We start from the raw sequence: 15,419 nt of genomic DNA, 5'->3' as shown, positions 1-15,419 counted from the left end.
GTACTCAGACTGCCCAAGTTTCTGAGAAGTCCAAATCTAAAAATACGTGGTTCAATTAGGGTCTTTAATAACTGGTGTGTTTGTGTGTGGGTGCATGCTAATTGTGATGGCTGTCATCTAATTTGTTTTTAAATGTATGTTTGACAGGAGTGATTGAATTAGAACAAGGATGCCATGTAAGGATAAAATATATATCCCATATACTATTTAAGTTGTCTAGTTAGAGGATGATGTTAATATCTATTTGTTTCTGAACAAGCTACTTTATTTTATTTAATAGCCTTTGTAATGACTCTATGCCTCTCTTTCTAAATTTGTGAAGTGGCACTTCCTGATGAAGAGCAATTTGCACCCGGTACATATGGAGAGTTATTTGCCTAACACAGATGCCTGAATAGGAATGAAAGAGAATAAGAATAGAAACAGTGGGAAAAATAAGATCTAATATTTCCAAACAGGAAAACCCAGAAACTCTACATGAAAATATAAAAAGTAAAATGCATGCGGCTAAATCTCACATGGCGAAAATGTATAAAACAACATAAGGACTCAAATTTATTTTCATTTTTACTTGAAAATATACATGCACTGGAGTCATGTGGTTACAGGAGCCCAGGGTCTCTCCAGGTGACTTCAAGCTTTCCTTTAAAACAGAACCTAATATTTTGAGAAATCGAAATAAGGATAGTTCCTCATATTTATTTAAAAAATAACAAAAATTAAATCACCTTGAATATCATTATAGATAGCACTTATTGAAAGTTTAATATGTCCTAAACACTTTGCTAGACATTTCAAATCTCTCCCTCATTTGATCCTTACTATCATTCTATCAGGTAGAAACCATGATTATCTCTATGTTACAGCTGAGAAAACTCTTTGAGAGGCAAATAATTTGTGCAGGATCATTTTGGTGTGCAGCAGTAAATATGTATCAGTTATCAATTGCAGCAAAGCTTAGTTACATACAACAGACTGGAGGATTTACTTGCTAGGTGGCTGTCTCACAAGGCTTCCAAAATGGTGTTGACTAATGGCTGAGGGCTTGGTTTTTCTCTTTCACGGGTCTGTCCATGGGGTGCCTCCGTTTTCTCTACTCACACTATGGTGGTTCGTTCCCAGAAGCAATACCACAAGACACAGGAAGTGGAAGCCTCCACTTTTTAAGCCCTGGCCCCAGAAAATGGCATAGAATCATTTTGGCCATATACTGCTGGTCAACCTGTCACAGAACCTGGATTTATGGGGAAGAACATAAACCTAGTATTCAATGGGAGGAATGGCAAAGCATTCGGGGCTCATATTCTTAAACTGCCATGGTATGACCTCTTGCCACAAGTTATTTACATTCTCTTCACACGTAAAATACATTTACCCTTTCTCAAACTCCTAAAACATCCTATCTCATTATGAAATTGGTCTCAGGTTCAAAGTCCAGGGTTTCATCACCTAAATCAGGTCCATGTGCAGGTGAAGCTCTTGGAATTTGGCTCCTACGGGACAGCCCGTTGAGTATGGTTCTCCTAATCTAAAGATCTGGGAACTAAAGAAACAAGTTATCTTCTCCCCAACACACACGAAGGAGAAAAAATGGCTGATTTTGTGAGTTTAAACAAAAAAGGAGAGATATCTTGTTATAAACATGCTAGAGGAAAAGCTCTAAAAGCATAGTGAATTTTAAAGTAAATTTCACTGAAAGTTTTAAAGTATAAGATGAAGGAAGGAGAGAATGGGAAAGCAGGGTGGAAAGGGTTTTATTCTTATCCCAAATGAGGCAGAGAGATTATGGGTTAGAATAGAACAAGGGAACAGGCATAAGATAATTTCCATAAACATTCTCATTAAAAGGGAATAACTGGAGGTACACAGCAGTCACTGGTACATATCCATTGTGAAATCCACTGGGTCCATTTTGATGACTTAGGCCTTTGATAATCAGGCCTCACTGCTGCTCTCTGGGCATTATTCTCTGTGGTTCTTGTTTCCATGCTCATGGCTCATGGATCTGCCCTCTGTATCCTTGACAGCCAGTTTCCTGCCCAAAAAAGCTTAGGTATCCCAAAGTCTTTTTTTCCATTTTAGTCTAAGCTGGAGCTATTTTGACCAAAATAATTCTCTTAAAAATTGTGTGGATTCTCCATGAATATACTTAGGGTTATCTTTTACACAAAAGTCACAACCATACATCATAAAGGTAAGTCCTTCCCTATCTAGGTTCCCTGTGAAGCTTCTGTGACGTAACTTGCTCTAAGACTTTCAAAAACCCCAGTTTAATTAAGGAGATTTGTAAGACATGCGTTCTTGATTCTTACAGGACTTCCTGTTTGACTGAAAGGGTTTCTGTATTATCACCTCAGTTCTTTCTTAGATATCAACAAGAAATCTTATAATCTCACCCAGAATTAGATTTTAGGCATTAGAGTATTTATTATTTTAAGAATTTTTCATCGTATGGAAAGATTTGGAAGAAGAAAGAGTTTTTTGTTTTTTTTTTTTAACTTTAGCAAGTTCTGGCTCCTTTAGACTTAACATTGCATTCCCTCACCTTGTACCCTCTATCCTCTTGCATTTTATCATAGCTGGCAAGAAGCTGTTATGTAGGATTTTCAGTATTCTCCTAGATCATTAAGTTCATTAAATTCATTTCCTGTTTTTCACATTTACAGGAGACATATTGCCAACATTTCCACCACTGCATAATAAGAGTCCCCTTTCCTCCTGCTCCCAATAACATTTCCCTCACTTTCCTTGAAACCCTCACTAACAGCTTTCTCATTGCTTTTTGGGCTTTTTCATTAATACTCTCCTCAAGGCCCTTCTGGTTTTCACCTGCTGCCCAGCCCCAAACCAATAATACATATTAATTTTTGTTATGGAATCACTTATCTTTCAGGTAGCACAATGTGTCAATTATTTATTGTGAGCCATCTTAAAAATTTGTGACTTAAAGCAATAACAACCTTTCATTTTGCTCACAAATCTGCAATTTGCACAGGGCTTAGCAGGAATAGTTTATCTCTGCTCTTGAATAGGATGAGTGTCAAAAATTTTGGAACCCTGTTTTAAGACCTCAAACATCTCCAAATTAAAAATATGAAAAAAAGAAGGCTATTTCCTTTAGAACAATGGCATGATGCTTTTGAATAACACAGCATAGTGGTTAGTATATTATTAGAATTTTCCCATGAGAAATAATTTGCTCAAGGAGAATACCTTTTGAGAAATTTATAAATAATTAACAAACCCTTGTATCAAAAAGTATTAAAATAATTGATTTATCATTTAAATGAAGGGATATAGTTTTTGATGAATAGGGAGTCAGATTCAAGACAAAAACCACACTGAGATAAATTCCAATATCTCCTTTTGGAACAGCATAAATTGTAGATTTCCTTTTGCTATTTTATCTAATAATTACCTTCTCATTCACGTAATTCAATATCCTTACCTCATCAACTCAATTTTTCCTCTATTTTCCCATTCTATTAACTCACATGAAATCTTCTTTATTTGTTGCTTGGTTAGTTGGTTTTAACTAAGTCATCTTTGCTTGTGGTATTGCTTATATTCTTTTTATTTTTTTCTAGGACTTTGGTTATATTTCTCTATTATCAATCTTGTTATTGTTTTGCTTTTATTTTGTTTGTTTTCTATTGAATCTACTCTTACATCTACAGAGTTACTCAAGTTAAAAAGTTTATTGAACAAGTGAGGGCAACTAGCCATCCAGGTTCTGATATAAATTAAGACCTGTTTCATTAGAAAAGCAGAGTGTTATACAACCCATGGCAATTACACTGTTTACTTAGGTGGTCAGAACATTTATATTCAAGATCCAAATTATTCTTCTGAAGGTAACCAAAAAGTCTCAGAGGTGTTAGTTGTATGACCAAATGAACAGACTATGGAATTCCAATCTTACTCTAAAGGATAACCTCCCCATCCTAATTTCATTTGTGGCTTGCCGTCAGAGGAGACAAAAAAAGTTGATGTTGTGAGTTCAAACAAAAAAGAAGAAATATCTTGGTATAAACATGCTAGAGGAAAAGCTCTAAAAGCATAGTGAATTTTAAAGTAAATTTCACTGAAAGCTTTAATGTATAAGAGGAAGGAAGGAGAGAATAGGAAAGCAAGGAAGAAAGGGTTTTATTCTCATCCCAAATGAGACAGAGAGACTATGGGTTTGATTGTGGAGAAGAATTTAAAAATGAGAAATTATATCTTACTTTTTTACAAGCACACATACTTTCCCAAATTAGACATTTATGATTAAGTAGGACCTAAAAATTAGAAGTTCTCTATTCTGTAAAATGATCACAGAGGATTAAATTTCTGAAGGGAAGTCTAACTATAATTGCTTGTGGGAATTTTGCTGAAGATTTTTAGGAATTTTACTAAGGATTTCAAACACTACATAAGTAATTTACAAACATTCTTATTTCTGCTAATATTGTAATTATTAAAATAATTTGAAAAGATAAATTTAAAAATTTTCTAAGCTTTATAGAAATGTTAACTTTAACTTACCAGTAAGTATTAAACCAGCTTCCAGAACAAAAAGAAAAGATATTTTTCAGTAACTCATTCAGAATGAATTACCTAAGAAATCTTTAATATGTCAAGATTTTCTTTAGTATTTAGATGTGTTGTAATTCTAACCTCACCAGACTTGTCCCTGAGGCTATATCAGACACAATGTTGACCTGTATCAATGGTTTTTACCTCAAATGGAAATTATTAGAAAGGTCTATCACATTATATCTTAGGCAAAAACAAATTGAGCAGCATCCAAACATTTTTTTAAAAAATAAATTATTTTATAAATATCACAGGCTTTCATTTACAAAAGAAAGCTTCTCACCACTCCTAGTCTTTCTTTCTTTGTATATATCGTCCCCATGAATACACTGAGCTCCATTGCTTTTTGTTTTTTTTGTTGTTTTTGAGGCGGAGTTTCACTCTTGTTGCCCAGGCTGGAGTGCAATGGCGTGATCTCGGCTCACCGCAACCTCTGCCTCCCGGGTTCAAGCGATTCTCTTGCCTCAGCCTCTCAAGTAGCTGGGATTACAGGCCTGCACCACCACACCCGGCTAATTTTTGTATTTTTAGTAGAGACTGGAGTCTCTCCATTTTGGTCAGGGTGGTCTCGAACTCCCAACCTCAGGTGATCCGCCTGCCACGGCCTCCCAAAGTGTCGAGATTACAGGCTTGAGCCACTGTGCCCAGCCCACTGAGCTCCATTGTAAATTTTCATTGGCATAAGAACAAAACATAAAAGGAAATTTGATTTTTTAAAGAAAAGCCTGTGAAGTGTTAATCACCTGTTACTTTGCTAGGAATTCATTTATAAACAATGCAGATACTTTAGCTTGCATTGGATTATGTAACGGTTCATTTTTATTTACTTTTAATTATCACTTTGGAAATATGTGACTAAGTGCAAATTTAGAAAAGGTTTCAGTAAAGGGATCAATGATAAGAGTAATACTGAAGCCATTTCTCTCCTTGCACACATCTGCAAGTCATTACCTAAGCTTTCTGAAATTTATAAAATTACATCTATCTAGCCAAATGGGCAATATTTATCTAAAACATTCATTTTCACCATTGATACATTATTTAACATGTATATATAATGTGTAGTATTACAGTGATGAACATCATGAGTTCCCTTTAACAACCTCAGGAGGCAAAACATCCATGTTAACAGACAGTTAATAAAATGAGGGAAGACATGAAGCAAGTTTGCTTGGTGTTTCTGTCCTGCCTGTCTCTGTTCCAAATTGATACAATTACTTCTATGTCTATATCTACGAATTCCAAGATTATTACAGCTAGAACTGATCATTCTACATGCAGGAACTAGAAGACAAGCAAATATGCATTCACAATAAACCAATTAAAATGCTTTGTTGAGACTGAAAATTAATTAGAGAATGTATGTCTCATATTTTGGTTCCTGAATATTTTGTTTGTTTGTCTTTTGCCAACCGTTTTTAGCTTTGTGATATTCATTTCCTTTGAATCTTATAGTATCTTGTTTTAATTTTTTTCTTATTTCAGACCAAAGTAATTACATGTTCTCTGTCTCTAAAATGCTTAAATATCTCCAAATTCTGTCTTTATCTACTTTGATCATTGACTCATGGGAACTCACCTTGAACCATGTGTATTCATATTTATGCACTAAGTGTTGCTTGGTGTTCCTGATCTGGATTTCAGTGGTGGCTGAACAAGAGAATCACCTGAGAAACTAAAAAAATACTGTTGCTGTGTTCCATTCAAAATTAATTAAATAGGCCTGGTGCGAGGGCTTACGCCTGTAAACCCCACACTTTGGAGGCCGAGGCATGCAGATCACATGAGGCTGGGGGTTCAAGACCAGCCTGGCCAACTTGGCAAGACGCCATCTCTCTTAAAACCACAAAAAAGAGCCGTGTGTGATGGCACACGTCTGTAATCCCAACTACACAGGAGGCTGAGGCACAAGAATAGCTTAAATCTGGGAGGCAGAAGCTGCAGTGACCTGAGATCTTGCCACTGCATTCCAGCCTGGGTGACAGAGTGAGACTCTGTCTCCAGAAAAAAAAAAAAAAAAAGAAAGAAATCTCTATGGGTAAATCCCGACATTACTATTTTTATATATATTTTAGATAGATTTAATGTGAAGCACATATTGAGAAACATTGTCCTCTATTAGTGCCCTCATACTTAAGTGTGCATAAAAATCACCTGTGGATTTAATCAGACTGTAAATTCTGATTCAGTAAGTTTAGGGTGGAGCCTGAGATTCCAGATTTTAACAAGCTTCTATGTGATGTCAATAATACTGATATAGCAACCATATTTTGAGTAGCAATGGTCTAAATGAAGTAGCTAATTACTTGATTATGTGATTATAATTAACTTTAAAATAATTCTGAAAGAGATATTGCTTCCATAAATACCAGGTGGTGGTTTGGGGGCTGTAATAAAATATTTTAGGAGACACTTTACTTGTGGTCACCTGATAATATCATTTCTCTTCGTAGATAATTTGTTGTAAATTGTCATGTTGACTAATTCTCATTCACTTTTTTCCCCACCTTTCAAAATTTCAGTATGTTTCTAAAACTAAAACATACAATATGGTTGATTTGATTACTTGATTTGATTAATCTCTAAATAGGAAGGCATTGATTTGTGCGAGTGTGTGTGTGTGTGTGTGTGTGTGTGTGTATGCGATGGAGCTAGGTAGGACTTTATTTCATATTTGAACTATGTTTGAGTAGCCCTTTCATATCTCAGTAACAGCACTGAGAGCACATTATTATTCTGTGGCTTATGCTGGTGAAGAGCAGACTAATCTGTTTCACTTTCTTACGTATCTCAGTCTTACCATGTACCTCAAATCTTTTCTGTTCTTTCAAGTATTAGAGATCTCTAAGATATCAAAGGATTTACGACATCTTAGAAATAATCTGTAGCCATATGAGTATGTGGTGACAAAAATATAAACCATGGTTCAAAATTAATTTTGGAAAAGTTAAGAGAATAACCTAAGCTTTATTAAGAGTTTAAGTCTAGAGATATGTTCAAGAAAAAAATAAAATCTTACAAGTTTGCCAGTCAATATTAGGACTATTAATAATTAATATTTTTATAATTGAAGCTCCTGACCACTGTCACTTAATCTCATCCTACTTTCTGCCATTATGTAAAATCCTGTGCCTTTCTGCTTATTGTTGATTATTTTATCCTATTACTAATTCCTTCCTTCTACTCCTTCCCACTTAGTGCCATCCAAATCATCTCTTTCATTCTCTTTGTCTGAATAAAAACAGCTAACATTTATAGAATATTTACTCTGCGTCTGTCAGATAATATCCCACACTCCTTATAGGTGTTAATCCATTTAATTCTTGCAGTGATCTTGAGAAGCAGGTATTATTCTTACTTTACCAATGAGGAAACTGAGATACAAAATGGTAAAGTAACTTTCTCAAGATGGTACTGCTTTTAAGTGGCAAACTATGATTCAAACCCAGGCAAGCTCTTCATCCGTAAAGCAGAGGTAAGTATTGCAATTCCTCATGGTATTATCCTGAAGACTGCATTCTTACACATACAGCTCCCATGGTAGAATATTCACCTCTTTTCTGTCTGTCCCTGTCAGAAGACATTAAAAAATGAGGAGAGATGCCAGTTTGCTTAACAACAACTTAAACTTATATAGTGTTTAATATATGTTAGGTTCCAGTCAAAACACTTTATATGTATGAAATCAGTCTTCACAACGAGCCCTTTCAGATAAACATTATTTAAATTGGTACTGCAAGTGAGGAAACTGAGGCACTGAGTGTTGAAGAGGCCTCCCTAAGTTCACACCCTCAGTCATCAGCAGAGTGGTACATGAACCCTAGCTGGATCAGAGTTGGAGCTCTCAGCCCCCACACTTTGATTGCCGTGGTAATAATGAGGATATACTCACCTTCTTGTCTTGCAAGTAAACCTGACTAACTCTTTTCAAAAGGAAAAAATCGCAAGCTCCCACAATGCTGCTTAGTGATTTATAAATGTGCAATTTCATCTTAGAATTTAGACATATTTCCCACAAGTAGGCCCTAAGGAATAATAAGACGCCTATTAAAAGCTCTATAGCGTCTTTAAAATTCTGACCACATCCTGAGTTAGGAAATATAGATTTAAGGTAAATAAATTTTCTACAGTCTTTGTCAGTCAACCTTGAGAATGACTGGTAGAATAAATATGTTAAATTATCATTTTTATAAGCAATATAAAAAGTGACTGTTAACAGTTTGGAAAAGTCAGACAATCAGTGCCTGCACACACGGGTTTGATTTGGAACTAACACCACTTCAGTGCCACCACGCACCTCCACCAAAGCCATGCCACGGAGAGAATACACATCTTTGTGGGCTGACCGATTGCTCTGTTACTACCCACCCGTGCCCTTAAACCATGTGCTTGTTTCTGGCTTTATTTTACACTTTTACAAAAAGTTCCCTTTAACTGAGGCAAAGGCAGTTAACCAAAGATATTTCACTGAACTTCATTTATCTTCTTACACTTAAATGGGGTATAAATTACACCAGTGTTTAGCCATACTCCTAGGTGTCATGTAGTGAATTTAATTTTTTAATCAATTATTTTACCTAAAGAAAATCAGGTATTATTTCTCCAAAAATGTTTAAAGAATCAGTTTTCATAGAGAAGTCTGTGAGTTGCTATAACGTTTTTAAAAATTATATTTAGAAAAACATGAGAGATTTTCCTACACAGACCAACAAAGAGCTTATATAATGCTTTATTTACTGATGAACTGAAACCACTTTTGTTCAGGACATCATATCTACATTTGTAAGAAAACGTTTGAACAAATTATTTAAACTGTATCTTTTCCATCCATAATGACTTATAATCATATACATATTTAAAAACTCAGTTATCCATATTAAGCTTTCTCTTTTACTTTCACCAATTTCAGTATAAAGCTTAATTAAAGGAATAACAACTTTAATTGTACAGGGAAGAATTTTCTTTTCAGAGAAGTTATATTAACACAAATTACAAGCTAGATTAATCAAATGCTGATGTCTAAATATTACAAGTTTACTTGTGAAATATCTGGTGATTGATTAGTTTTTATAGCAAAGAGTTATGCTTCTATAAATTTTAAAGAACTTTTTGTCTCTGCATTTTTCTTTAAGCCTTATTGTATTTTGAATCCTCTAACTTATCTTCACTCAGAAAAATAGGAACTGCTACTGAATATGATTTCACCATCCATGCATTCACTCACTTATTCATTCTTTACTCTATATAGACCTTACGTTAGTCTATTTGTATTACTTAATATACCACAAAATTATATGTAATTGTGTAAACCCATAAATCTGAGTATTCTAAGTCTTAGAAGATAAATGAATCTTAGTTAATATTGAAATTCTCCATACTAACGTGCTCTGTGCTGTAGCTGTTAAGGCCCATGTTAGAGATTCATGTGTTTGCTGTTAGGCAGTTGACTTTATTCCTCTAAACCACATCTATAAATAGGGGATATTAACAACATCTCTTCCTGGATTATGGCTACCAAGTCTATTACAAATAATATGTGGAAAGGGCTTAGCATATATAGCAAGAGCCCAAGAAATATTAAATGTTATTATTAAAAAGTTCAGAGAAATAGCAGGGACTGTAAAATCATGACCTCTCATCTGTGTTTTGGGAAGAAATCACCTGGAGCCCTGAGGTTGTTGGAGGTGGGGGACTCCGTATTTGGCTGGTTTTTGTTAGTACTATCAACAATGGATTAAATTATCACAAGAGTAGCTTTAAATTATGTAAAATTGTTATAGAGCTATCTACATTATGGTGTAGATATGTTTTTAATGGAGGACCATTTTGAGTTTACAGATGAAATCCAACTATCGTTCATTTAAATGTAATGTTCCCACTAAACTTAATTTTGATTATGTTAATTGGTTCTTTATAGACAATTCAGTGGAGGCAAAAACTAATCTGGGAGATTAATATAACAAAACTTAATTTTATATTGAATTTGAGTTATAATGAGGTATTCTGATACTATCATAAATTAATCATTTTTAATATGAGGAAACACATAGCAATTATTGGGGGTTGTCAGCATAATGATGTGAATTTTATTATAATAATTTGGATACTGCTATGGTTGGTACATGTTCCCTTGAGTTCATATGTTGGAAACTTAATCCCCAGTAAAACAGTGTGGAGAGGTGGTACCTTTGAGAGGTGATTAGGCCATGAGGACCCTGCCTTTATGAGTGAATTAATGTGCTTAACAAGGGAATGGGTTATTTTATGAGAGTGGATTTGTTATACAAGTGAATTAAGCCCCCCTTTCTCTCTCCCTCTCATCTTCTTTTTCCTTTCCATCTTCTGCCATCCATGTGATGGCATAGCACAAAGTCCCTCACCAAATGTGGGCCCCTCAGTCTTGGACTTCCCAGCCTCCAAAACCATAGGAAATAATTTTTTTAAATTATAAATTACTCAGTCACAGGTATTTTGTTTTAGCAGCACAATATAGACTAAGACAGATGCTGTATTTATTGTTGTTAGGGACTGAATATTTGTGCTCCTCCAAAACTGATATATTGGAACCATAATCCGTAATGTGATGGCATTTGGAGGTGTAGTCTTTGGAAGGTAATTAGGGTTAGATAAGCTCAGGAGGGTAGAGCACTCATGAAGAGATTAATGCTCTAATTTTAAAAAAGGAAGAGGAGATATTTCTCTGTATGCACCAAGGAAAGGCTACATAACAGCACAACCAGGAGGAAAGCCTTCACCAAGAACTCCACAATGCAGGCACCCCCATCTCAGACTTTCAGCCTTCAGAAGTATGAGAAATAATTTGTTATTTAAGCCACCCCATCTATAATAATTTACCATAGTAGCCCAAATAGATTAAGATAATTGTAAAGGGCAAAAGAACATAGACTGGTATTATAGTTTTAAACACAAGTCATATCAGGTCTTCACATGTTGTCTCAGTGAGGCTCTTATTTTTCCTAAAGGAGCCAGGTCCTTAGAAGGAATTCCTTTTTTTTTTTTTTTTTTTTTTGAGATAGAGTCTTGTTCTGTCACCCAGGCTGGAGTGCAGTGGCATGATCTCGGCTCACTGCAACCTCCACCTCCCGAGTTCAAATGATTCTGCCACCTCGAGTAGCTTGTACTACAGGCATGCACTACCATGTCTGGCTGATTTTTTTATTTTTAGTAGAGACAGGGTTTTGCTCTGTTGGCCAGGCTAGTCTCAAACTCATGACATTCAGTGATCTACCTGCCTCGGCCTCCCAAAGTACTGGGATTACAGGTGTGAGCCACTGTACCCGGCAAGAACTACTTCCTTTTGATGCCGTGTATAAGTTTTAGAAATATACATTAACCAAAACTATGAATTACGTGGATTTAAATCAGAATCACATATATGCTTTTATACACAGGAATCTGAAAATAATACCACTCATGAAGATAATTTTTATTTGAGAAATACCAATGCTTACAATGTAACAAAAATCACTCATATGATTTCGAAGTGCATAATAAACGTTCATGTTATTCTTTATAACCCTCTAGCTAACAAATATTATTACTCTCATTTCATACAACACTAGATTCTAGAAAATAAGGCATTAAAAAACTGAGTGGTTGAGAGAGCAAATAAATAGAATCTGGGTGGCAGTTAATGGAGAGAAATAAAGGAATTCTCATTATCTAGTCCAGTATGTCAAATAAAGTATGATTAATTTTTATAATAAGATAATCATATATATTATCAGAATAGCTTTATTAATATCAACAAGTAAAATATTAGAATCCTCACAGAATCAAAACTCCCAGCCCTGTTGTTATAGAACCAATAAATATGACAATTTTTTCCCCTGTGATGCTGCCTGAGATTGATACATACTGGTCCCACTCTTGATTCTATCTCATAGCCATATTGGATGCATAATATAATCTGAAAAAGGTCTTATTACCTAAAGTGTACAATATTTTGCAGATTGTTATTTTTTTATTTCTACACTGCATGTCTGAATTTTCCAAGTACTTCTACATTAGGGAAGAACATTATAAATGTTATTTTTAAAAAATAACCTTTTGACTTTGAGTCATTTGTAGTGATGTTATGATGAGATCCTTTCAATTTAATGGATCCCTGGAGTCATACCAAATATGTTATTTAGTTTCAATATACAATTAATAAAATGATATTTGAAATTTGGGGATGGATTTGTAAAAGATGTGCAAAATTCTACTTCCATATGAACACTGTATCTAAAGAAAACCATATGTTGCTGGCAGACCTTGGATAGTATTTAAAATCTGTTGGCTATCTATACGCATTACATTGTAACAGAGAATGTTAAGCTCTTTCCCAAAATATCCAACTTTATTACTTTCATAAGTGGTATTTTGTCAGTTTATACTAAGAGCAAAATAAAGGGCAAAGAAAGTACAGAAGGATGACAGAATAAAAATGTTATTTTTGGCACATATGTTAATGAGAAGATGAAGAGAATGAAGTTAAAGGGACCGAAGATGAAGATGTGTGAACCCACCCTCAGTCATGGAGGTATAATTTGGCAAACACCTGCTCGTCCATGCTAGAGGCTAGATTTTCAGAGGCTGAAACCAAAGATGAAGTATCCTTTTCAAGGAAGCCCAGAACTGAAGAATTTGGAGTGAAAATTCATTTAGGAAAAACCTGTTATGAAATGCTAGGAAGATCAAAAACCGTAAACTCTGTCTATGGAATTTGAGGTAGAATCCAGTGAGGGTATGGATCCAGTAGTTTGAACTAAGCTAGAGAAACGGGAAAATTGGAAGTAAGTTTGGAACCAATGAGGTGGGTATAGGGAAATTGTCACAAACAGCCCTAGAAGATCCGTGATTCTCTCTCTTCAATGTTTCAAGTGGGAAGGAAGTATGATAACTAATTGAGGGAGAAAAAGCTAACAGAGCAGGTGGTGGTGTTGGCATACAGTAGCCTTCCTAGAGATGGTCATTATTTTCTGAAAAAATATAGGAAAAAGATAATGAATAGATGGAGATAAGAAAAACCTTCTAAAACTATGAATATACTTATAATAGATGGAAAAATAGTAGTGGTCGGAGGTGAGAATATGGTAAGCATATTACAACTAACTCACTTTGAACTGAAGGCCAACTAAACCAACTGAATGCTTTTATACCTGTATTTCAACGATTTATTATTGATGAATTGGATGTGGGTTTTGAGGGCAATCAAATGAAGGTAGGATTTCTCCAATGTTTCTTGTCTAAGCAACTTAGTTAATAGTGATGACAATTACTAGAAAAGATTGTATTTTTGGCACTCAAATGATGGTTTGGTAAACCCTGGAAGTCCTAGAGATCCTTTACAAAGAAGTCTTTGAGATCACATCTTTGCTCTTGGCAAAAGAATGGATAATCCATAGAAGAAGAAATCTCTTTGGAGTACTCCATAATTTAAGGAACTTCATGATCAGAATTTCAACAATCTAAATAAAATAGACACAGTCCTTTAAAGTGACTAAGTACCAAAGCTGAGTTAAAGAAAAGTAAGTGCCCAAAAGAGCTCTATCTCTATTAGAGACATCAAATTCATAGTTAAAAACCTTCCCTTAAATAATAGGCTCCAGGTTCAGATGGCATCACCGTTAAATTCTAATATTTAAAAAAGAATAGAAATCCTATAAAAGTTCTAAAAAAATAAAAAACCAAAAACACCTTCCAACTTATAAGACCTTCACTACTCTGATACTGAAATAAAAGGCAAAAAGATCTCATAAAAATAAAGTAAAAAACCCCAAAAATACAAAGAAATATCCTTCACAAACATGGACAAGAAAATTCTTAATTTATATATAGCCTACATCTGTATAAAGTTTAGCCCAAGAATGAAAGGATAGTTTAACATTTGAAAATCAATCAATTTAACATATTTCTAAATAGATTCCGAAATATAAAAATCATGATTTATTCAATACATACAAACACACATTTGAGAAAATTCAACACTGTTTTATAAAAATTTCTCAGCAAAATGGATATTGAAGGGAACTTCAATTAAATAAAGGATATCTTTAAAAATTCCACAGATAACATCAAATTTTTTGATGCAAAATGGAGTTTCTTCCCCATAAGATCAGGAAAAAAGTAAAGAATACTTTTCTCATCACTTGTGTTTGACACTGTAGTTGAAGTACTACCCAGTGCAATAAGATATACAGATTGAAAAGATAATAAAACAGTTTGTACATGCAGAAAACATAATCATCTATGTAGAGTAGAACCATTAACTTAGTTTTGTCCGAATAGCCTTTTCCCAAAAACCTTTGTCAAAAACAATCAGAGGCAGTTGTTGAATATTAAGGAGGTAGATAGCAATTGATACAAATAATAAGCTAGCCAAAAAACTTAAAGGGAAAACCTATGGAATGAGATGTCTGCAAGGAACATTGAAAGGTTATGGTATATTCCTGAGAATGTACAAAGCCACACACATATAGCAAGTGAAGTCTGCATGCTCAGGAAAGACCTGAGAAGGCACTAAGCTCTCACCTCTGGCTAATCTTGAGACTCTGTGCAAGAAAGAAATGAAAGCTAAGGCAGTGCTTTAAACTGTCTGGACAAATGTTGAAGGCATGCTTCAGAACACATACAGAGTGCCTTAACAAAGACTGAGAGGCTGTTGGTTCCAGGTATTTAAGGAAATCTCTGTCCAGCCATTAGCTGACCACTAAGGTAATTAAACAGAGATTTCACTGGTCAAATGTAACGAAGAATTCAGATTTCATAGAATTAGTTCAAAGAAGTCACTAACCAAACAATAACAACAAACAACAAAAATGATATTCATGATGAGG

This window comes from Pongo pygmaeus, chromosome 3 (genome assembly GCF_028885625.2).
Source record: "Pongo pygmaeus isolate AG05252 chromosome 3, NHGRI_mPonPyg2-v2.0_pri, whole genome shotgun sequence".
Taxonomy (NCBI): domain Eukaryota; kingdom Metazoa; phylum Chordata; class Mammalia; order Primates; family Hominidae; genus Pongo; species Pongo pygmaeus.
Note: the sequence above shows the minus strand (reverse complement) of the source record.